The following is a 26,501-nucleotide window of genomic DNA, read 5'->3' on the forward strand; positions in this document are numbered from 1 at the left end:
CTCAGAAAAGGATAATTATATATTTTCTTGAAAACCAGAAATATAAGCTAGTTCATAAAATACTAGTAGTTATGATTAACCAATCTGATAATCAGAAATTATTCTTTTCTTTTGAATATCTAGAATATTATTTTCATTATTAAAGAGGGGATAATAGAATTGTATAGACACAAGTTTTTCTTTATAACCTATAATATTTAATATATCCCAAAACTAACCCTTTGAGACTCTGTAACAAAACATGCAGATCTAACCATGTTACTTATAAATGCTTAAGTGCTTGGAAATTTAAACTTTTTTTTTTTTTTATTCCTACGTCAGATTCTATCAGGGCAAAAAAGCAAAGCACTTATTTTCAAAAGTTTATTAGTGGCCTAAATGAAAAATGTAAAGCATATCCTCCTAAAATAGTCTATGTTGAATGAGCAATTTTCTGTCAGTGCAACTTCATAGCCTAAATTTTGTGCACAGTGAGCATGGCTTCTGTGCAATTTATGGCATATGCATTACGATAGATCTCAAGTAAATTATGAAGTCTGTGTGTTACCACGGCACTGTCAAACTCTGATTGATTTGGACAGTTTGTAGTTAATTAACTTCATTTCCAATTCTGTCTCTTCATCCAATTTCAAAGCTTTCTATATTGAAAGGCTATTTTCAATTAGTAAGAAGGATGAAACAAAAAGAATTAATTACAAAAGTGACAATCCCCATTTAAGTCTTCATAGTGGAGCAATTATGTATCTTAAAAGTTAAGAAATTGAAGAGTTGTATTTGTCTAATATGTTATGTCCTTGATATGTATCTTATATATATTAACTTGATGTAGGCCTGCCATTACAGTATGGAATAAAATGCAATGATTAAAGTTATCTGTAGTTACCATAAGTTAAATAAGAGAAAACCAATTTCCGTAGGTATTTTACTTAGTATTTAATTAAGAATTGGATTTGTTTTCTGAATAAGTATGACAGATATTTTAGAAAATCTTGTGATAAGACATTTATTAATTTAGTGAATCTTACAAATTTGAGAAGCATGGATAATTTTTTAAAGCCTACTAGATACTTCTGATGTAATAAGCCTCCACTGGCCAACCTTATCCCATCTTGTTGCTCTCCAAGGTCCTGTAAACCTGATCACAACAACCAACGTGAGGCAAGTTTGCATGGCAAGTAAGTGTTGGGACATACATAGATCTACTATAAATATCTACCTCTGCCATAACTAGGCATGATTTTTGGCAAGGATGTTTTAACCTCTATCTTCCTCAGTTAAGACATTTATAAAATGAGGATGATACCACAAAATCTACAGGGAAGAGTCAAGGATTAAAGAGGGAATGTACGTAAAATGTTTAACCCAGTACCTGGCATAGTGAATAATTATTTATCATTGTTACAATAATAGTGATGTTAGGTTCAGGTAAAATCAATAACCCAGGTCCTAAAACTTCACACCTGTACTATTGTAACAGGATATTATTGTGCATGGGTTTCTGAAAGTGAGAGGGAAATTTGAGATCACTGATTTGGGCTTTAAATACATTGAGTTTGAAATCCCAGTGGAGCTTCTAGTTGGAAATTCAAGAAGGCAGATAAGATAGGGTTATATGAAACTACTTGGAAGTTTATCAACGTCAAGGGGAGATTTGTAGTTTGGTAGTCTTTTAGGGAATTTTTCTCTGAAGTCAGTAGATGAAATCCCAGATAGAGAAGAGACAGAGACAGGAGCTCAGAACAAGACCTAAAAAATTGCCTCATAGGTGAAAAAAGTTTAAAAAGAAAGCAGAACAGAATGTAAGACAATGGAGACTGTAAGGCAGACAAAAACTTGGAGAAAAAAGAATCGAGAACCTAATAGATATCAAAATAGTGTAAAAACCACTGAAATTAAAACAATGTGCTAATGGCACAGGAATAGTGAAATATTAAGTCAGAGCACAGAGTCAAACAAATTAAGTGTAGATGAAGATGGCATTTCAAATCAGTGGCAAAATACGGCTTTGTCAATAAATGGTTTGAAAACTATTGAACGATCTTTAGAGGGCAAGAGAATTATATTTTTATCTTATACCACTCACATCTAAACATCCACACTTAACAGATTAAAGGTCTAGATATAAAAATGTACCAAATGAATAGGTACAGAATGATACAGAACTCAGGATCCACACATACACACAAAAAAGATTTGAATTATAACAGTGTACTAATTCTCTATTAAAAATTGTCATCAGCAACATTTTATAATAATAGGGGGAAATATTTTTACATATGCAAAACCCAAAGGTTAATATTTATAAAATGCAAAGAGGTCCTATAAATCAGCTTCTGAAAAGTTAAGTCATCCGAAGGGAAAAATGAACAAAGTATACATACAATAAAAACCCAGATAAAAATTGCAAGTAACCAGTGGACACATGAAAATACTAACCTCTTAAAAATAGAGGGTTTTCTTACTATCCCATGAGACTAAAAAATAAAAAAGATTAATACACCCAGTGTGGGTGATAGAATATAGAAATGTTACTCTCATATTCAGTTGGTGGGTGATAAACTGGTACAACTATTCTGGAGTCTTATAGGGTACTATAAATTAGTATTATAAATGTGTATAGTCTACAGCCCAGTAAACCCAGAAATACTAAAACCATTAATACTAAATCTCACATGGAATTACAGCATAAAAGACTAGTTACAGACAATTTAGTTATGTTCATTAAAAGCTCATTATAGCAACAACAAAAAGACAAAATAAGTTTAAAACTCTAAATATCCATTCATAGAGGAACTGTAAATCCAGAAACAAAATACTTCAGGGACTTCCCTGGTGGTCCAGCGGTTAAGACTCTGTGCTCCCAATGCAGGGGGCCCGGGGTTCAATCCCTGGTCAGGGAACTAGATCCCGCATGCCGCAACTAAAGATCCCGCCTGCCACAACTAAAGATCCTGCATGCTGCAACTAAAAGATCCCACGTGACGCAACTAAGGCCTGGCGCAGCCAAATAAATATATAAATAAATATTTTTTTTAAATCCTTCAGAAAATTTTTAAATAGTAAATCTAGTGACTCGAATATATATATTTAACATTATCATTGGTCAGTAAAATAAACAGGGTGAATCCATGCATGTAAATACATGCTGAAAAAAAAGATGGCTTACAAACTATTATTACAATAGTTAGCCCTGAAAAGCTGAATCAGAGAGAAGGAAAATTATTATTAAAACCTTTAAAATTAGTTATGGTTTTGCCGGTTTGTTTGTACTTTCATTTTCCTGACATTTTCCTAAATGATTATGAGTTACATTTATAATATGTAATATTATATTTTAAAAATATGTTTCCTTGAATCAAGGTGGAGTTGGAATTGTGTAGTCGATACAAACATGCTTTATAAACAGACTACCAAGATTCACGTCACAGTTAACCTATTTACATAACTTTCTACTTCATCAAGTTCTTTCAGCTTTTTTTTAACTCAGCTTCCTCAATTGAAAATTGAGTGTGAAAATAACCCCTGTGTTGCATTGTTTTATGAAACATCAAATGAGACATCAATAAAATATTGAAGGTGAAGTACATGCTTAACTCTTGGCATATACTGAGACTTCAGTAAACATGCTGGTATGATTTTTATTGTTTTTGTTGGTGATATTGATAGGGAAGAGGAAGAGGAAATGCTGGTTTTATTTGATGAGGTGAAATATGGCAACCAATTGAATGTGAAGTTTATTTCCCCAGTTTCTTGAAAAAGTAGGTTATATCAAGGTTATTTTTCTTTAATACTCCTTAAATCATCATGCCGGACTCACCTCCCCCTTCCCTGCAAGTTGTTCTGGGTGACCAGCCAGTCTCTAGTTGCACTCTCCTCTGCCCCATCTTTCTGCCTTGGTGCCAAATCTTTCCACCAATGGGAGTATCCTCACCACTTGTTAAAATCTGATCCATCTTCTAAAGAACAGGTCATTCCTGCAATACTCCTTCCATTCCCCATTCCTCAAGCTTTCTGCACTATGTTAGCACATCCATTCAGTCACTTGTTGCCTTCTGCTTTATATTGTCATGATTTGTGTCAATGTAAATCATCCCATAAGATAAACTTCTTGATGTTGACAGGAGACAAGGGAGGTGAAGGACGGTGGGATGTGTTATAAACATGATGCCCACACAGAATGTGACAAAACAACTTATACACAGAAACCATTCAGTGATTATTAACTGATCTTAATACAATCTGGGTGAGCTAGGGACGGGCAAATACAGCACTTAATTTTTTTGCCTAGGTAATGATGATACTATAAAGAAAATGGGGTAGTGGGGATTTCTGTTTAAAAATGAACAGGGAGATAGCTTTCTATTTCAACTCCCACTCCCAAACTAAAGTAAAAATGAAAGCAACAAAAGCAGTGAAGTAAACCTCATTTTCAGTGAAGCTAGGAAAAAACAGCAACCCCAAACCACACAACGTGACAATTAGAGTAAAATTTGAAACAAATCAAGAGAGAGTATAGGGGAAAAAAAGTTGAAACTGTTTCTTCTTTTCAGAACAGAGGTTACCATTGTAAGTGGCACAACCTTAAAGGACCAAATAAACAATTCCTTACTTGAAGAGATGAGGTTTTTGGTTTTTTTTAATTGAAATATAATTGACACCTGATATAGGAACAGAATCTAAAAAAGAGTGGATATATGTGTATGTATAACTGACTCACTTTGCTGTACAGCAGAAACTAACACAACATTGTAAATCAACTACACTCCAATAAAAAAAATTAAAAATAAAGAAAAAAGAAATTAATTGAAATATAACATTGTGTAAGCTTAAGGTGTATAAGGTATTGATCTGATATATTTGCATAGTGCAGTATGATTACTGTCACAGTGTTAGCACCTCTATCACTTGACATAATTTTGAGTGAGTGGATAAGCCAGGGAGTACACCTGGGTTTCATTATCCATGCTAATGCTTAGATGTGGGTTAAAGAAAGACCCTAACTATGTGTATAGTTACAGGAAGTGGGTTGGTAGCATGAAACGGTAAAGAGATAAGCATTGTGAATACTCATTGCCTCCAGCTGCATAAATATAAATAAATGCTAACTTATAATACACAAAGCCTAGATGAAATTGATTATTTTAAAGGGAAACACAGATTTCTGAATTTATCTCAGAAAGTAGCAAAAGAAGTAACTGAAAATATGGTCAAAGAAGGGTCAGAGAGCCACCCCTGTAAAAGTTATGAGACTGTGACAGTTTCACAGGTGAAATAATAATCAACCTTTAGGAGTCTTTAGGAACCAGCCACAGACCATTAACAAAACTTTAAAATTAAAAAAAAAAAAAAACCCTTCCCAGTTCTTTCTACAAAGCCATAATAACTGTGATACCGAAGTATAATAAATACTGTCTCAAAAAAGAAAGAAAAAGTAGGGGGTGGGGATGGGGGAAGAGAGAGAAAGAGGAATAAAAGCAAAGCTCATTTATTAATATCAAGACCAAGACTCTGAGGGAAACATCAGTAAAGTTAATCTGGGAGCTTTCAAAGAGGATTATAAATAGGGTTCAGCCTTGAGCTGCTGAGACAGTTCAATATTGAAACATGTTTACATTGAGTTTAGATGTGTATGCTTATCTCCACGAAAACTTAAATTAGTGTTTTATAAACTGAACATTCATTCTGGTAAAACTTCCAGTAAAATAGGCACCAGTAGGCTAAACACACAGGTAAAGAAACACACACGCTTTTGGAAATGTTCTCATTAAAGACATAAGCCACGAAGGACCACCATGAACACGTATAGAGAGAGAGGAATCGTTTGTAATGTTAACGAAACTATTCCAAAAATCACAAAAGTGGTAATATTTTTATAAATGTAGGAACATTTAGTAAGAAATTGAGAGTGTTATATCTTTGCCCACACACATTGTCTTCTCACTTACCTTCTAGGGAGAAGGAAGTCTCTATCAACTCAGCCCCTCTTTGACATGTGTATGTGTAGACATGTGTATGAACGTGTATATGTTTAATGTAGAATTATGACATATTTAAAGTAGGCAAACTGGAGAATTAAGGTGAGCGACTTTGCATAACAAAGAGTCTAGATTATTTGGAGACAGTCAAAACAAATACAGAAGTAAAAAGGGCTTATGGCAAAGGTGGGTGTGGTAGAAAGTAAAGAATTCTACAGTTTGAAAATCAAGCAGAGTTTGATTGTGTGATGAGGGGGAATCGCCTAAAGAAATTTGCAGCTGTGACCCCTTTGTGGCTGTACCAAGAGCAGCAGGGGGTGGGCAAGCCAATCAAACCCTTAAAAGCATGGAGAATAATTTCAGGAGAACAAGAGTGAATATGACATCTTCTATTTACATTTTGAACTCTAAACCTAACATTCCTAAGAGCTGAATAAAAATCCTTTGGAAATAATAGCAGATTACAGCATGCAATTGTGTCCAATAACCATTTCTTTACATTGGTGGAAGATGAAGACCATAGTAACTGCCACCGAACTTGGTGAAAAATACAAATGATGTTCTTTTCTTGGGAGGCATTAATTATGATTGTAAGTAGTGTGGTGGTAAAAAGTATCTGTTCAGGATTCTGAGACCCAGATTCAAATCCCAGAATTGCACAAGTTTCTGAGGCTTCTGAGTATTGGTTCCTTACCTATAAAATGTGAATAATAATAGCATCTCTTAAATAATTTTGTTAAGAGCATGAAATAATAACATGTTTAATATAAAACTCAGATTTGTATGTACTCAATAAATACTGTTTATATTTATGAAACACACCTGTGATAAATTTCTTAGGAAATATGTCATTGTTTAGTTTGTCATCTCAATATATACAGTTCTTTAGCTCCAACTTGTTTTATGAGCGTATGCCAGAAAAGCACTGTTTAATCCTAAACATATAATACAAGGTAAAACGCTCTTTAATGTTGAAAGGGCCTCATATTTAGGTTTATAAAAGAACAACTCACAATTAGTTGTCACAAAAAAACCTTTTAATTCCCATTTAAAATTTCACACACAATAAAGTGTAGATTGTGTTTAGTTTCATGGTGAGCAATTATCCAAAGGAAAGTTAAGAAGTAACACAGTTGTTGTATTTCAGAAGGAACTGTGTTTACCACTTTGCAAAATTGAAGAGGGAAATAATTTGGATGAGGAGACAGATTTCCCATTCTTAAAAAAAATGCTCAATTTCATTCACTCCCTGCTGTGTTTCCCTTCAAAGGGATGATCAGCTTCATACATTTCTAATTTTTGCTCCATGGAACACACAAACATAACCTGAATACACCCTTATCTTTTATTTTTGAAAGAGATATCCTGATTCCTTGCCAGATTGCTGTTTATATTGCTCATAAGACAGCCAGCCTGACAATACAGGACGAAAATAGCTTCCAGTCCTACCCATGAGTCCACTGACCTATAAAGCAACTTTGTTAACTTCACTTACTGGATTTTAAATTGTCATGTGTCGGCAATTTGTCACTGGCATTGACTTCCTGCCCTAGAGCTAAGGTTACTGCTGTAACTACTGGTTCATTCTTCAGCACCAGGTTTATAGCTCACTACTCTGGCCACTGTAAGAAGGTAATGGTTGAGAACTCTGCATCATAGTACCATGTTTAGTACCACCCTGAAAACTGAATTATGGAGAGTTTCATCTTGGAGATTCTGCCAGCTATCTTTACAAATTCCCAATGATTGAATAATTCTATCCAAAGACCCATTCAATCAGCAAATATAGGCTCCACTACTGATGACTTGGAAGTTTTGATAAATAAAAAAGAAGACATGGTCTCTGCTCTTAAGTAGCTCATAACTTAACGGAAAAGACAAAACAAATGCATAGCTAACCGTTAGAAAAAACGAATCAACTATTCCAAATGTCTGACAAATTTGTCCAGTTCTTGCTTTCCCCACTGTTACAATGTTAGTGTCAATTACCAGCTTTTGTCTAAAGCATTGTAGCAGCCTCTTTACTGGTCTCTATTCCTTCAATCCACCTTCGCAGTGGCAATGAAAGTGACTTTCTGATACAGAAATATAATAGTAGAGCCTCCATTTATCCCATCCTTCAATGATTCTTCAGTGTTTTTAGGACAAAGTTCAAATTTCTCAACATGGCTTATATGGTCTGCCTCTGTCTGCACCCTGTCCTGCCTATCACTCCAGACTTAACTCTCACCATTCTCTGCCTTACCCTCTACACTATAACCAAGCCCCTGTATTCTCTAGAACTCCATCAGCTCTTCAGCCTCTAAGCTGTGAAACATGTTAGTCCCACTACCTGAATCTTCTCCGCTTTTTTTCACCCTACCTCCATACCTGAGCCTGGATAATTTCTACTTGATCTTTATGTATATGCAAAGATATTATTTCCTCTAGGAAAACTTCAGTGGCCCATATATTTGATTACCTTCCCACTCTATCTCAATATGTTCATTTCACACCTTGTTGTTTATACTTTATCACTGCACTTTATTTTTACTGTCGTTTTGGCTGAATATTTATGTTCCTAAGAACAGGGACTGTTTCTGTCTAATTCATTACTGGACCTAGTATCCAGCTAGTTTGTAGCAGACTCCCAATAAATATCATGAATGAGTGAAGTAGTTCATAATATAAGTGTACAGAAGTTTAGAAAAAAAGAGATCAGTGTGACTAGAATATTCAGTGGAGGATCTGTGAAAAAGGATTTGATGAATAAATATGATTTTGACAAGGAGGAGAGAGACTTTCATATTAAGAAGAAGCAGCAAATTCACAGCAAAGACTACCATGATATATACTGACTAAGAAGCAGATTTTCATAACAAGAACTAAGTATGCATGTCGTTACTAGTGGGAAACATAACTGGCTAGGTATGGTGAAGGCAGATCATGAAGAATCTTTAGCATAGACTGAGAAGCAAATAAGTTCACTGTGGATTTATTTATATTTTGCTTTCTCAGGACTTACTGTAATTTTTAATCAGTGGATGCTTGATATTGAACAAATTTGCAAAAATAATCATCATTATCTCATCGTATTGCCCCTTCCTCATTCTCTAGTCTTTCTCCATTCTCATTAAGTTCTAATTAAACCCATGATAGTACTTGTCATTCTTTGTTCCTCACTTTCATATTTTTCTTTGCATTGTCTATGTTGCACTGTTGGTTATTTCTTCAGATTGTCTTTTAGTTTTCTAAATATGTCTTCAACTTTGTCCAATCTGCCATTAAACCTATCCACTGTATTGTTAATTGAAATTATTACAGTGTTTTCAAGTCTTCTTTTTCTTCAAGTATGTCTGTGCTTCTTTGAATAACGATGGTGTTAATATTTAAAATTTTAACATGCTAAGAATATTTAGGGACTTCCCTGGCGGTCCAGTGGTTAAGAATCCACGCTTCCAATGCAGGGGGCACAGGTTTGATTTCTGGTTGTGCAACTAAGATCCCCTGTGCCACAGGGTGCAGCCAAAAATAAGAAGAATCTTTATTTTACTTCCTTAATGTCTAATTCTATTATCTGAAGATCCTGGAGGTCTGACACTGCTGTTTGTATTTCTGCTGACTCTTGCTTATGATAGCGTGTTGCCTTACACGTTTTTTTTAAGCCTGACTTAAGTCATGGGAATTCTGTGCAGCCTGAGTTAAGAGGGCATCCCTCAAAAGAGAATTATTTTTGCTTCTGCCAAGTATCCTCATGTTCTACCAATCTGAGACTTTTTTATGCTAATTGCTCATTTGGAAGTTTTCAGGACTACAAAGGAAGTATAAATTTTAACTACCCATTAGCATGAGGGCCTATCTAAGGTTACAAATCTTTAGGGGAGGCATTTTTTTCCCAACCAGAGCTCAAGCCAAAATAGCTAAGTTATCATATCTCTCCTTTCTGTTGGACAGAATTTTGTCTTTCTCTTTCCACCTTTTCATTAGGTTGTGGCCATTTGAGATTCCCAGATTTGTCAGTCTCAGCTCCAACATGGACCTCTCTGCAATAAGGCCTTCTCTTCTGTCTCTAAGTGTCCATTAAAAGACAAGCCTTTTGGTTACTAAGACTGGAAAACACCTTTAGGCAAATCACAATTTTAGTGTGGCTTATTACTCAAGAGTTTTTGAGCTCTTTCTTTTTGGTCACTGGAAAGTTTCCTTACATTCTCACAAGCTCAGCATCTGAGGGAATATTGTTGTATTTTACCTAGTTGTTACATTTCACTTACGTATTTTATAGGGGGAGAGCTTTTCTGACTATTTACTCAGTCATACTGACATAAACTCAAGTCCAGAGTTATTGTAATTTGATTCAGGAAGCAATGTGCTTAAACTATAGCATCCAGATAGGGTCTAATTTATATTGGTTTGCCTGGTTTTATCACTTTTAAGTCCCTTACCCTGGTAACCTCTCAGTCCTATATCTAGAACTAACGACGTCTGGCAATCAGGGTTGTTGGTAGCAAATGACAGAAACTGTTTAAAAAAAAAAGAGAGAGAATTTTTTTTGGAGAGATAGGGTAGACATATTTGGAGAGATACCTGGAATCAGTGACAGGCTGGCAGCCAAGCCTCGAAAATGGGCAAGAGGACTTCCGGGAAGATGGCGGAAGAGTAAGACGCGGAGATCACCTTCCTCCCCACAGATACACCAGAAATACATCTACGCGTGGAACAACTCGTACGGAGCACCTACTGAACGCTGGCAGAAGACCTCAGACCTCCCAAAAGGCAAGGAACCCCCCACGTACCTGGTTAGGGCAAAAGAAAAAACTAAACAGAGACAAAAGGATAGGGACGGGTCCTGCACCAGCGGGAGAGAGCTGTGAAGGAGGAGAGGTGTCCACACACTAGGAAGCCCCTTCGCGGGTGGAGACTTCGGGAGGCGGAGTGGGAGAGCTTGGGAGCCGCGGAGGAGAGCACGGCAACAGGGGTGCGGAGGGCAAAGCGGACAGATTCCAGCGCAGAGTATCGGGCCGACCGGAACTCACCAGCCGAGAGGCTTGTCTGCTCGCCCGCCGGGGCGGGCGGGACTGGGAGCTGAGGCTCCGGCTTTTGTCGGAGCGCCGGGAGAGGTTAGTGCACCGCGGCTAGCCGGGAGAGAGTCCGGGGAAAAGTCTGGACCTGCCGAAGAGGCAAGAGACTTTTACGTCCCTCTTTGTTTCCTGGTGCACGAGGAGAGGGGATTAAGAACGCTGCTTGAGAGAGCTCCAGGGACGGGCGCGAGCCGCGGCTAAAAGTGCGGAGCCCAGAGACAGACATGAGACGCTAAGGCCGCTGCTGCCGCCACGAGGAGGCCTGTGTGCGAACACAGGTCACTAGCCACACGCCCTTCCGGGGAGCCTGTGCAGCCCGCAACTGCCAGGGTCCCGGGATCCAGGGACAACTCCCCCGGGAGAACGCACGGCGCGCCTCAGGCTGCAACGTCACGGCGGCCTCTGCCGCCGCAGGCCCGCCCCACACTCCGTGACCCTCCCTACCCCCCGGCCTGAGTGAGCCAGAGCCTCCGAATCAGCGGCTCCTTTAACCCCGTCCTGTCTGAGCAAAGAACAGACGCCCTCCGGCGACCTACACGCACAGGCGGGGCCAAATCCAAAGCTGAGCCCCTGGGAGCTGTGAGAACAAAGAAGAGAAAGGGAAATCTCTCCCAGCAGCCTCAGAAGCAGCGGATTAAAGCTCCACAATCAACTTGATGTACCCTGCATCTGTGGAATACCTGAATAGACAAGGAATCATCCCAAATTAAGGAGCCCTGTGGATGAAAGGCTCTTGGTGCTGCAGCCAGGAGTCAGTGCTGTGCCTCTGAGGTGGGAGAGCCAACTTCAGGACACTGGTCCACAAGAGGCCTCCCAGCTGCACATAATATCAAACAGCAAAAATCTCCGAGAGATCTCCATCTCAACACCAGCACCCAGCTTCACTCAACGACCAGCAAGCTACAGTGCTGGACATCCTATGCCAAACAACTAGCAAGACAGGAACACAACCCCACCCATTAGCAGAGAGGCTGCCCAAAATCATAATAAGTCTACAGACACCCCAAAACACACCACCAGACGTAGACCTGCCCACCAGAAAGACAAGATCCAGCCTCATCCACCAGAACACAGGCACTAGTACACTCCACCAGGAAGCCTACACAACCCACTGAACCAACCTTAGCCACTGGGGACAGACACAAAAAACAACAGGAACTACGAACCTTCAGCCTGCAAAAAAGGAGACCCCAAACACAGTAAGATAAGCAAAATGAAAAGACAGAAAAACACACAGCAGATGAAGGAGCAAGATAAAAACCCACCAGACCTAACAAATACAGAAGAAATAGGCAGTCTACCTGAAAAAGAATTCAGAATAATGATAGTAAGGTTGATCCGAAATCTTGGAGATAGAATGGACAATAGAATGGACAAAATGCAAGAATCACTTAACAAGGACCTAGAATAACTAAAGATGAAACAAGCAACGATGAACAACACAATAAATGAAATTAGAAGTACTCTAGATGGGATCAATAGCAGAATAACTGAGGCAGAAGAACGGATAAGTGACCTGGAAGATAAAATAGTGGAAATAACTACTGCAGAGCAGAATAAAGAAAAAAGAATGAAAAGAACTGAGGACAGTCTCAGAGACCTCTGGGACAACATTAAACGCACCAACATTCGAATTATAGGGGTTCCAGAAGAAGAAGAGAAAAAGAAAGGGACTGAGAAAATATTTGAAGAGATTATAGTTGAAAACTTCCCTAATATGGGAAAGGAAATAGTTAATCAAGTCCAGGAAGCACAGAGAGTCCCATACAAGATAAATCCAAGGAGAAATACGCCAAGACACATATTAATCAAACTGTCAAAAATTAAATACAAAGAAAACATATTAAAAGCAGCAAGGGAAAAACAACAAATAACACACAAGGGAATCCCCATAAGGTTAACAGCTGATCTTTCAGCAGAAACTCTGCAAGCCAGAAGGGAGTGGCAGGACATATTGAAAGTGTTGAAGGAGAAAAACCTGCAACCAAGATTACTCTACCCAGCAAGGATCTCATTCAGATTTGATGGAGAAATTAAAACCTTTACAGACAAGCAAAAGCTGAGAGAGTTCAGCACCACCAAACCAGCTCTACAACAACTGCTAAAGGAACTTCTCTAGGCAAGAAACACAAAAGAAGGAAAAGACCTACAATAACAAACCCAAAACAATTAAGAAAATGGGAATGGGAACACACATATCAATAATTACCTTAAATGTAAATGGACTAAATGCTCCCACCAAAAGACACAGATTGGCTGAATGGATACAAAAACAAGACCCATATATTTGCTGTCTACAAGAGACCCACTTCAGACCTAGAGACACATACAGACTGAAAGTAAGGGGATGGAAAAAGGTATTTCATGCAAATGGAAACCAAAAGAAAGCTGGAGTAGCAATTCTCATATCAGACAAAATAGACTTTAAAACAAAGACTATTACAAGAGACAAAGAAGGACACTACATAATGATCAAGGGATCGATCCAAGAGGAAGATATAACAATTGTAAATATTTATGCACCCAACATAGGTGCACCTCAATAAAAGGGGAAATCGACAGTAACACATTCATAGTAGGGGACTTAAACACCCCACTTTCATCAATGGACAGATCATCCAAAATGAAAATAAATAAGGAAACACAAGCTTTAAATGATACATTAAACGAGATGGAGTTAATTGATATTTATAGGACATTCCATCCAAAAACAACAGAATACACATTTTTCTCAAGTGCTCATGGAACATTCTCTAGGATAGATCATATCTTGGGTCACAAATCAAGCCTTGGTAAATTTAAGAAAATTGAAATTGTATCAAGTATCTTTTCCGACCACAACTATGAGACTCGATATCAATTACAGGAGAAGATCTGTAAAAGATACAAACACATGGAGGCTAAACAATACACTACTTAATAACGAAGTGATCACTGAAGAAATCAAAGAGGAAATCAAAAAATACCTAGAAACAAATGACAATGGAGACACGACGACTCAAAATCAATGGGATGCAGCAAAAGCAGTTCTAAGAGGGAAGTTTATAGCAATACAATCTTACCTTAAGAAACAGGAAACATCTCGAATAAACAACCTAACCTTGCACCTAAAGCAATTAGAGAAAGAAGAACAAAAAACCCCCAAAGTTAGCAGGAGGAAAGAAATCATAAAAATCAGATCAGAAATAAATGAAAAAGAAATGAAGGAAACGATAGCAAAGATCAATAAAACTAAAAGCTGGTTCTTTGAAAGGATAAACAAAATTGATAAACCATTAGCCAGACTCATCAAGAAAAAAAGGGAGAAAACTCAAATCAGTAGAATTAGAAATGAAAAAGGAGAAGTAACAACTGACACTGCAGAAATACAAAAGATCATGAGAGATTACTACAAGCAACTCTATGCCAATAAAATGGACAACCTGGAAGAAATGGACAAATTCTTAGAAAGGCACAACCTGCCAAGACTGAATCAGGAAGAAATAGAAAATATGAACAGACCAGTCACAAGCACTGAAATTGAAACTGTGATGAGAAATCTTCCAACAAGCAAAAGCCCAGGACCAGATGGCTTCACAGGCGAATTCTATCAAACATTTAGAGAAGAGCTATCACCTATCCTTCTCAGACTCTTCCAAAATATAGCAGAGGGAGGAACACTCCCCAACTCATTCCACGAGGCCACCATCACCCTGATACCAAAACCGGACAAGGATGTCACAAAGAAAGAAAACTACAGGCCAATATCACTGATGAACATAGATGCAAAGATCCTCAACAAAATACTAGCAAACAGAATCCAACAGCACATTAAACGGATCATACACCATGATCAAGTGGGGTTTATTCCAGGAATGCAAGGATTCTTCAATATATGCAAATCAATCAACGTGATACACCATATTAACAAACTGAAGGAGAACCATATGATCATCTCAATAGATGCAGAGAAAGCGTTTGACAAAATTCAACACCCATTTATGATAAAAACCCTGCAGAAAGTAGGCATAGAGGGAACTTTCCTCATCATAATAAAGGCCATATATGACAAACCCACAGCCAACATCGTCCTCAATGGTGAAAAACTGAAAGCATTTCCACTAAGATCAGGAACAAGACAAGGTTGCCCACTCTCACCACTCTTACTCAACATAGTTTTGGAAGTTTTAGCCACAGCAATCAGAGAAGAAAAGAAAATAAAAGGAATCCAAATCGGAAAAGAAGAAGTAAAGCTGTCACTGTTTGCAGATGACATGATACTATACATAGAGAATCCTAAAGATGCTACCAGAAAACTACTAGAGCTAATCAATGAATTTGGTAAAGTAGCAGGATACAAAATTAATGCACAGAAATCTCTGGCATTCCTATACACTAAGGATGAAAAATCTGAAAGTGAAATCAAGAAAACACTCCCATTTACCATTGCAACAAAAAGAATAAAATACCTAGGAATAAACCTACCTAAGGAGACAAAAGACCTGTATGCAGAAAATTATAAGACACTGATGAAAGAAATTAAAGATGATACAAATAGATGGAGAGATATACCATGTTCTTGGATTGGAAGAATCAACATTGTGAAAATGACTCTACTACCCAAAGCAATCTACAGATTCAATGCAATCCCTATGAAACTACCACTGGCATTTTTCACAGAACTAGAACAAAAAATTTCACAATTTGTATGGAAACACAAAAGACCCCGAATAGCCAAAGCAATCTTGAGAACGAAAAATGGAGCTGGAGGAATCAGGCTTCCTGACTTCAGACTATACTACAAAGCTACAGTAATCAAGACAGTATGGTACTGGCACAAATACAGAAATATAGATCAATGGAACAGGATAGAAAGCCCAGAGATAAACCCACGCACATATGGCCACCTTATCTTTGATAAAGGAGGCAGAAATGTACAGTGGAGAAAGGACAGCCTATTCAATAAGTGGTGCTGGGAAAACTGGACAGCTACATGTAAAAGTATGAGATTAGATCACTCCCTAACACCATACACAAAAATAAGCTCAAAATGGATTAAAGACCTAAATGTAAGGCCAGAAACTATCAAACTCTTAGAGGAAAACATAGGCAGAACACTCTATGACATAAATCACAGCAAGATCCTTTTTGACCCACCTCCTAGAGAAATGGAAATAAAAACAAAAGTAAACAAATGGGACCTAATGAAACTTAAAAGCTTTTGCGCAGCAAAGGAAACCATAAAGAAGACCAAAAGACAACCCTCAGAATGGGAGAAAATATTTGCAAATGAAGCCACTGACAAAGGATTAATCTCCAAAATTTATAAGCAGCTCATGCAGCTTAATAACAAAAAAACAAACAACCCAATCCAAATATGGGCAGAAGACCTAAATAGACATTTCTCCAAAGAAGATATACAGAGTGCCAACAAACACATGAAAGAATGCTCAACATCACTAATCATTAGAGAAATGCAAATCAAAACTACAATGAGATATCATCTCACACCAGTCAGAATGGCCATCATCAAAAAATCTACAAACAATAAATGCTGGAGAGGGTGTGGAGAAAAGGGAACCCTCTTACACTGTTGGTGGGAATGTAAATTGATACAGCCACTGTGGAGAACAGTATGGAGGTTCCTTAAAAAGCTACAAATAGAACTACCATATGACCCAGCAATCCCACTACTGGGCATATACCCTGAGAAAACCATAATTCAAAAAGAGTCATGTTCCAAAATGTTCATTGCAGCTCTATTTACAATAGCCCAGAGATGGAAACAACCTAAGTGTCCATCATCGGATGAATGGATAAAGAAGATGTGGCACATATATACAATGGAATATTACTCAGCCATAAAAAGAGACGAAATTGAGCTATTTGTAATGAGGTGGATAGACCTAGAGTCTGTCATACAGAGTGAAGTAAGTCAGAAAGAGAGAGACAAATACCGTATGCTAACACATATATATGGAATTTAAAAAAAAAAAATGTCATGAAAAACCTAGGGGTGAAACAGGAATAAAGACACAGACTTACTAGAGAATGGACTTGAGGCTATGGGGAGGGGGAAGGGTAAACGGTGACAAAGCGATAAAGAGGCATGGACATATATACACTACCAAACGTAAGGTAGATAGCTAGTGGGAAGCAGCCGCATAGCACAGGGAGATCAGCTCGGTGCTTTGTGACCGCCTGGAGGGGTGGGATAGGGAGGGTGGGAGGGAGGGAGACGCAAGCGGGAAGAGATATGGGAATATATGTATATATATAACTGATTCATTTTGTTGTGAAGCTGAAACTAACATACCATTGTAAAGCAATTATACTCCAATAAAGATGTTAAAAAAAAAAAAAAAAAGCTACAAATAGAACTACCATATGACCCAGCAATCCCACTACTGGGCATATACCCTGAGAAAACCATAATTCAAAAAGAGTCATGTACCAAAATGTTCATTGCAGCTCATTTTACAATAGCCCAGAGATGGAAACAACCTAAGTGTCCATCATCGGATGAATGGATAAAGAAGATGTGGCACATATATACAATGGAATATTACTCAGCCATAAAGAGAGACGAAATTGAGCTATTTGTAATGAGGTGGATAGACCTAGAGTCTGTCATACAGAGTGAAGTAAGTCAGAAAGAGAAAGACACATACCGTATGCTAACATATATATATGGAATTTAAGAAAAAAAAATGTCATGAAAAACCTAGGGGTGAAACAGGAATAAAGACACAGACTTACTAGAGAATGGACTTGAGGCTATGGGGAAGGGGAAGGGTAAACGGTGACAAAGCGATAAAGAGGCATGGACATATATACACTACCAAACGTAAGGTAGATAGCTAGTGGGAAGCAGCCGCATAGCACAGGGAGTTCAGCTCGGTGCTTTGTGACTGCCTGGAGGGGTGGGATAGGGAGGGTGGGAGGGAGGGAGATCGCAAGCGGGAAGAGATATGGGAACATATGTATATATATATAACTGATTCATTTGTTGTGAAGCTGAAACTAACATACCATTGTAAAGCAATTATACTCCAATAAAGATGTTTAAAAAAAAAAAAAAGAAAATGGGAAAGAACAAAGAGAATTCTCGTGTACCTCTTGTTCACGATTCAGAAATTCCCCTAGGGGCAATTATTCAGGCCTAAATATTTTCTCCATTCCCTGGCTGCATCCTAGAGGTGAGCCAGAAATCCCACTAAGATACTCCTAAAAGAACTTCTCTAAAACGGAGATGTGATACAGCAAAGCAATACAAAACAAAAAGACACCTTACCACACAGATGTGATGGACTAGCTGAAAGCCATGGTGACAGCTGAAATTGGCTTTGAAAGTCATAAAACCCTTTTCCACCACAATTACTCTTAAATCAGGTTGCTTCCATCTTAACAATTGGTGAGTTTTTGTTATTCTAAGTGCATGATTTTTTATGTTTCCTTCTTCTAAAATTTTTATATGTTCATCCTATTACATTTCTACCATGTGCAAGGAGCATTTAGAATCTCAGTTGACTCATCCTTTGTATCATTCAGTTCCTCCTCCTTGTTATATTCTGTTTATGTTTCCTTGACCCTCATTGCTTATCATATTTTAAACAAATATATTACCTCCTATTGCTATATTTCTGTCAATATACCCATACCTATCCTATTGATATTTAATTATAAAAAGTCTTCTTTTTTAATAAAAAGACACTTCTCATGCAGTCTGTAAGACAGAATGGAAAGAATCATGTCTTATATAATAGCACTTCCGTGAGTATTATTGTTCCTACTGTAAAGATGAGCAAACTATGGCTTAGGGAAATTTTTAAGAAAAGAATGCCAAAATTTACAGAGTTAGTTAGCAGCAAAGATGGGATCCAAAACATTTATCTGACTATAAAGTTTTGCTGTTAGCAATTAGGTCATTCTGGTGTAGAATATCTAAGAATTGCTTCCAAATGTCCCCTACTATTCAATAGGTGTCTGAATGCCTCTTTATTACTTTCTAAGCTATAATATCTATTCATTCCTATTTTTAACAAATAGTAATTTGGTAACTTTGTGTCAAGTACTTTTCTAAATTCTTGGAATACATATGTAAATTAAAGGAAAAAAACATCTCTATGCCCATTTGTCTTTGTAGCAGAGGTTGAAATAGATAATAGTAAATACAATGAATGTTCCTTATGTAGTATTTTAGATGGAGGTTAAGTACAATGAAAAAATACTTAAAAATAGTGTAGGGCAAGTAGGAAAGAAGAATGCTAGGGAGTAAGAGTTGAGAGTTTGTTTCAGGTTGCAGGTATATATTAGATTGAAACATATACAATTGTTTTTGACTTATGAAAATAACAATTTCATAGGGGCCAGCCTATCTTGTTGGTCAAGGTAGACATCATTAAGAAGGTGAGATTTAGGCAAAGACTTGAAGGGGCTAAGGGAATTAGCCAGATAGGTTATTAGAGGAAGAATGATTTAGGTTCCTTCTGTGAATTACATATTCTCCCTTTCTCATTTCAGTTTAAAGCTCTCTTAATCTAACTCTTGGCCTCCTAGTCTTCTAGTCCAAGACATTCATCGTTATATGTCAGAACCACCATTGTAGACATGTAAGTCATCAGAAAACCAAGTGTTTTTCATAATGCTGCCAGGGTTGTGAGCTTTTCACATATTCCTTCCTTTTCCAAATATAAAATACAATGAAAAACCCTTTATGAAACTTCAAGTTTAAAGTATTTCCCTCCCAATGATTCAGAAGAAGTAGATATACTTGCTTTCTTTCTTTTGGCCTATTGGTTACTGCCACATGAAAAATACGTATAGGGTGTTCAGGATGGTGAAGTCTGGAAGGCTGTATTATGATCTGATTATCCCTTCTGGATATCATCATCTGTACAGTAAAGGATTAACTCAGCAGGTCTTGGTTACTCAAACCCTGCATATTCCAAAGAAAGAACTGGACCTTGACTAGCTCTGGAGGGAAAACTTTTGAATGCTGGAAATAATCTTGCCTGTTCTAAGTGTTTTGAGGGTGTGTTGGTACGCCTGAGGCTTTGGCCCATGCTCTATGAGTTTGACCTCTGGGGAGGCTGGAGATGAGTAACTAAGGTCAGTCACACAGGTGATGTACATGGTTCACCTCCAATACACTTTGCACATTTTGTCAAACATTGTTCCTGGGAGAATTAAGCATTATCTGTGCCATTCCTCTGGGAGAGGATAACAGGAAGCTTGTGCCTGGTTTCTCCTGAACTCCTCTCTGTGTGTACTTTCCCTTTCCTGATTGTAATTAATCTTTCACTGTAATGAACTATAATAACTCTGCGTATAACAACTTTTCTGAGTTTTGTGTGTCCTTCAAGTGAACTATTAAGACTGAGAGTTGTCTTGGGGACCCCCCAACATACCATTTACCAGAATTTATCTCTTCTTCCTGGGACACAGTAGCACCTCCCATTTTTAGTTCCAGGATCGGAGAATCCTTTACCATTGAATAGAGTTCAGGATAAGAGGTATGCAGTCTCTTAATGGTGTTTCAGAGCTCCCACCCCATCCCCTTTTAATATTCCTCCACGTGTTAACATGTACAAAAATTTTTAATTCTTTTTCACATTTTCAGATCTCCCCATGCCAAACTTCATTCTAGTTTTATTGATGGATTGCTTCTCCTATTTTGATTAGGAATTTTTCATTTTGGAAAGTAAGCTGAGATGTAGAGATTTCAGCATTTTTAGCAAGCACCCTAGGTGCCTCTTATACATCCTAAAAGTTATAAAGACAAAGTGCTCAATTACAGTCTCCTTGATCAGTTATCCATTCCACAAAGACTAGTGACCAAATTCTGTATAAATCTCCCATTTCCCCTATTTTATTTTCATAGTAAGAATTAACATTAAACATCTGACTTTTCATAATAAAGTACATACAAACTGTAAGAATGTAGAAAACATACTCATTGCATGTAAGTTTAGACTATTCATCTAATATTATTCAAATCTTAAATGTTGTATCATGTTAGAAATATATAAAAGATCATGCATTCTTACACAAGTTATTTAAATCTTTTTAGTAAAAAAGTAGAGCTCTTAAAATTTTAAATACTGATATCAATAAACTGACAAACTATTTTCTATAACAAATGTTACTTCTTTAGAAAGAAAGAGTAAATGGAATAATGGAATTGGGAAACATAAAAACCCAAACTGGCAAACAATTTTTTATTTCATATTTTCATTTTTTGAGTTGCATTTTGGTTATACATCATCCTCACAGTAACCTGACATTTTTTAAGTGAGCAGGAAAAGATGAAAATAAAGTTTAATTAATTAAAATAATTATATAGTTATGAAACATGTTTTAAAGTTTCTTCAACATGCCCTATTTCAAAGTTATACTCCTCTTCTAAAATGACATAAAAATCAGCGCTCAAAATAAGCAATGAATCAACTATTCTGTTGAAAGCATCTGGCAAATCACTACTTATGAAATTATGTTTAATACTACCTTAAACTAATGAAATAAAACAATTCTGTTGAGTAGTAATCATTTTTTCCATCTCTGTAAATTCTCTTTGTATAAGTAACGAACCAATTCTTCATGTCTCTATGGAGTAACCTATGCACATTATTATTTGATCATCCTTTTGTGGTAGATTACTTTAAGTAGAACTGTTACTGTAAATGAATTTGCTTAAATGTATGGTTCTAAATTAGTGAATGTAAATTACAGCTCCATGATTTGTCATCGTTTAGGTTGATATAGGACTGCATTTAAATATATTATAATTGAGAAATGATTTGAATACTACATGTTCAGTCAGTGTGATAAGTTATCATCTCTACCACTATATTTAGCTTCTTTCTGGTATAGCTTTTGGCAATTCAGAAACAGACTGCAAACCTCTAACTTCCAGATAGCTCATTGTCAGTTAAAAGGGGCAAAGCATAAATAGCACCTGAGTTTATGAAAATATATACCTTAACTTGCAGAACTCACTGAGCAGAATGGTATTTGCAGAAAGCAGGCAAAGGAAGCCTACCATGACTAGATGCAGATGTTCTAGTTTTATAATCTGGTATCCAGTAAGATTTTACCATTGAACTTGACATGCCTCTACTCTTGGCTAATCAGGCAATTGTTTTTCATTCCAGAAAGCCCACTTTTCTTGTGAAATGTGGCACTCTGCTGAGGGGAGAGGTTTTTGCTTTTGAAGAAGTTACTATACCACGAATGTACAGAGAAGCATAGAAAGAAGTAAGACATGACTGCCTTTCATGTTGGTTCAGTAGAAGATAAGAATTTTAGAACAATATATGCAAGTAAGAGTTACATGCCAGGGAGAAAAGATTAGAAGATTACATTTATCTTTGGGAGAAGAAAACTGTATTTTTTCAGATACATTTTCTGAATTGGTCTTCCTAAAGTATACATAAAAGACAGGATTTTTAAAATGAGAATTTGGCCTGGGTAAGGTCAGACAAATGTAGGAGAAAAGAAACTGTGTATGAATTTAACTTTAATATTAAGAGAATGATGTAATCTCTCACTATATCATCTGCTCTCACCCTTCAAACATCAGAATGCTTGTTTCATTCAAAAATGAACTTTTCATTCACTTCACAAAACATCTCTAATGTGCCAAAGTCACATACAGATCTCCTAGTTTCTGCTTTTGCTTCATTTTTAGCATCAGTATATTTCTTATTTTCTTACCAGGTCTACTGTATGATTTTTACATATTATCCAATATTCTTATATGTTAGTTGGGGTATGAAGTCACCATTCTAGCAGAAATAGAACTCATAATACTTAGCTTCAAACAATCTGTTTATTATCTAGTACATCTATTAACTGTAATGAAAATAAAATTATTCAAAAGTAAAAATAATTTAAATGAAGTAATTTTCTTAGTAGAAATTTTAGGTATAAACTTTAAAAAGTCCTGAAGGAAGCAGTGTTCACATGAAAAATGCAGACAAAGCAAAATCCTTGTCTACCATCAACAGAAATTTCAGGTCTAAACTAAAAAAGTCCTGAAGAAAGCAGTGTTTGCATGAAAAACATAAACAAAGCAAAATCTTTGTCTACCATCTCTCCACCTGCCCCTCTAGTCCTAGGCCATGCACAGGCTGTACAGCATTGAGAGAGGGGAATCAGCAGTGTGCTACTCAGGGTCATTTATAAAGTTACAACTTATCTTCCCTAATAAAATTTTTTTAAATATTAAATATTTGTCCAAATGCATTATTTAGCTTTCTCAACTAACCAGATTGTGTCCCTACACGCACTCTATAGAGGTAAAAGAATATACATACACAGATTTTAAATGTGATTATCCATCCCTGTTAAAACTCTAGTTAGCATATAAGTGACTCTATAAATTTATTCATTGTTTATTGGGGTGTGGGCTTAGGAAGAGGCCAAAGGCAGCAAGAAGACCCTCCAGTGTCAACCTGTTACAAATAACCTTAAATAAACTATTGGTAGGTAGAAACACCCAATAATAAGTTGCCAGCAGATATTTCGCTTAAGTCTGTGAATATGTAATGGCATGAAACAGTGATTCCTGGTAAGTTGCCACCCCAATGAGAACAGTGGGATTTTATTATCTACAGATTTAAAAATATATATATTTGTATTGCCAGAAATGATAAATAGTATCATTTTAGGGTGAATGACATGGGAGAGAGTAACAAAATAAGAGCAAATTGGTATGTTTTATAGTTTAAAAAAAGAATAAAAGAAAGGAAGGAAAGAAGGAAGGGAAGGAGGGAGGTAGGGAGGGAGAAGGGAGGGAAAAAGGAGGGAAAGGAGAAAGGAGGGAAAGAAGGAAGGAAAGAAGAAAGGTTGGAATCTAGGAGAGAAATGGGGGGAGAGAAAACCCTTTCCTTAAATGGTATGAGTCCAGTGGAAAAGGCTGATTCAAAGATGAACAAGAGCTGAATGGGAAGCCTGTATGGTGTGTTTGCAAAGTATACATCTAAGTCTGGGGAAGATGTGGCAGGGGGGAAATATACTTCTGTGTGGCTAAGGGCCAGGTACTGTGCTGGTGTCTGGTAATGCATCAGGCAACAAAAGCACCAAAGCCCCTGCCCCCAGCAAACTTAGATTCTAGTAGGGGGGAAGAAAAGATAAAAATAGTGATGTAATTATTTCACTTGGTGGTAAGTACTGTGAAGAAATATAAGGAAAGTAAAACAGAGTGAGGGGATAAAGAATAATTGGAGAAGAAGAGTATTCAGGAAAGGTGTCCATTAGGACATGACATGAGCAGAGACCTGAATGAAATGAGCAATGAAACCATGGGGCTAGCTGGCAAAGAGAGTGGCCCAGACACAAGGGACAGTAAATGCAAAGACCTGAGGCAAGAAGCCTTGTTATGTGTAGGAGGAGTAGCCAAGAGCACAGAGTGGTGACAGGAGAGTGAGTAAGGGGTAGATGAAATTGAGAGAGACTGTGGGTGGAGGCAGGCGGCAGGTTGCCTAGAGGTTATGGAAGACTCTGGATTTTACTCCAAGGTGGGAAGCCATTAGCATGTTTTGAACAGGGGAGTGACATGTTGTGACATACACTGTGAAAGGATCACTCTGCCTGCTGTAAGGGAACTAGACTGCAGAGTGACAAGGATGGAAGCAGGAGAACAGTTAGGAGGCAGTTTTATATGTATGTTTCTCTGTGGGATGACTGCTGTTACAACTTGCCAGATAACAAAGGGAAGTAGTTATAATTCATTTACCAAAGTGATTCCAAGCATGTCAGTGTCATGTTAATTTTTTTTAAAACTTACTTTTCAGAATAGTTTTAGGTTTACAGCGAAAGTGAGAGGGTGGTAAAGAGGCTTCCTATATACCTCCATCCACACACATGCAGAGTCTCTCCCATTATCAGCATCCCCCACCAGAAGTGGTACTTTTGCTACAATTGATGAACCTACATTATCGCCTCATAATCACCAAAAGTCCATAGTCCACATTATGGTTCACTTTTGATGTCGTGCGCTCTGCAGGTTTGGACAAGTATATAATGACATGTATCCACCATTATAGTATCATACAGAGTAGTTTCCCTGCCCTAAGAAATCTTTTGCCAATATATTGTCCCAGACTGTGGCTTATCTTCTCTTTCTCTTGATCATACTAACTCTAATTTTATTACAAAAACAAGAAAAACACAGACATTCAAGGCAAAAAATCATCTACAATAAAATCACCTGATCAAATATTTTTGTCAGTTTTCTTTCTAACCATTCTAATGTAAATATTTTGTCTAATACCATATTTGCAGTAATTTTATAAATAGAATTACATAATCTATACTCTTATCTTCACAGTTAACATTTCACCATGTGTATTTTCCGATTTTGTGCTTTTTTTCTTTCCCTATATTTTTTTCCTTTTTGAATCCTCTTCCTCTACCTCCAGGTAACCAACATGAACAGGCTTTTGTGAATATTTTTGTATTTTTCTCGATGTACATACAATTTGTTTATAAAAAAATCTGGTCCTTAAAAATATTGCTTTGCCTCCATAAAATATATTGTGATTCTTTATAAGCCCTGCATTCTACTTGCAAGATGTCTAAGGTTTTTTAACAAATTAAATATTTGTTTTTATTTAAGTGCCAAACTATTTTGAAGAAAAATAAGAGTGCTTAGTCATCTGTTTAAATATGGTATTCTCTTTTTGCCCTGTTTGCTGTCTGGATCATGAACTCCCATCCTCTTCTTTTGAATCCCTCCCTGAAGCTTTTTTCAAAGGAGAATGGTGTGTTTGTAAATACGTTTGTTACTTAAAATGTATTCCAAGAATGGTTTTAGTGAAGCTTATTACTAGAATTGCATTTGCATTACTTTTTTTTTTAATGCAAATTGCATTTGCATTACAATCGCAGTTGCAAGTACTTTTTGTGCATGGACATCTGGTGTAATGGTACATCCAAGGTTGAGACAGCTCCCCAGGGCTCCACAACTCACTGAGATCCCTAGGAGGGCATCACTAAATCAGCAGACCCAGAATCTGCAAACACACATCCTCTAAACAGTTCATTGGCCCTGAAAACAACTTCCACCTTCTGGAAATCATGAAAAGGGGTTAATGTTACAAGCTTAGGTTCCAGCATATTTTATGCAGCCTATGGTCCCAATAATCAATATTTAGGGGAGAACTTTGATGCTTTGATATTTTGAACTTTTTATTTTCCTAACTATATTTTGATTAAATTATTTGTACAAAGAAAATTGTGCTGGTGGGAATAAGTGCTTTCTTACATTTTTCCAGGAGATAATTATCAGGTGCAGTAGAAGGAGCTAATCCATTTTAGTGATACTCAGTTAGGAAAGGTATCAATTATTATTTGCAAAAAGAATGATTCAGTTGAATAAGTCCCTCCTAAATATGCTCTCTTCCTTTGAACTATTTTGGAACTATAATTGCAGGTTTTATATTCTTTATTGCTTTAGAGAAGACTAAACAATAAACTCTACATGAAG

This window comes from Leucopleurus acutus (genome assembly GCF_964270905.1).
Source record: "Leucopleurus acutus genome assembly, chromosome: 3".
Taxonomy (NCBI): Eukaryota; Metazoa; Chordata; class Mammalia; order Artiodactyla; family Delphinidae; genus Leucopleurus; species Leucopleurus acutus.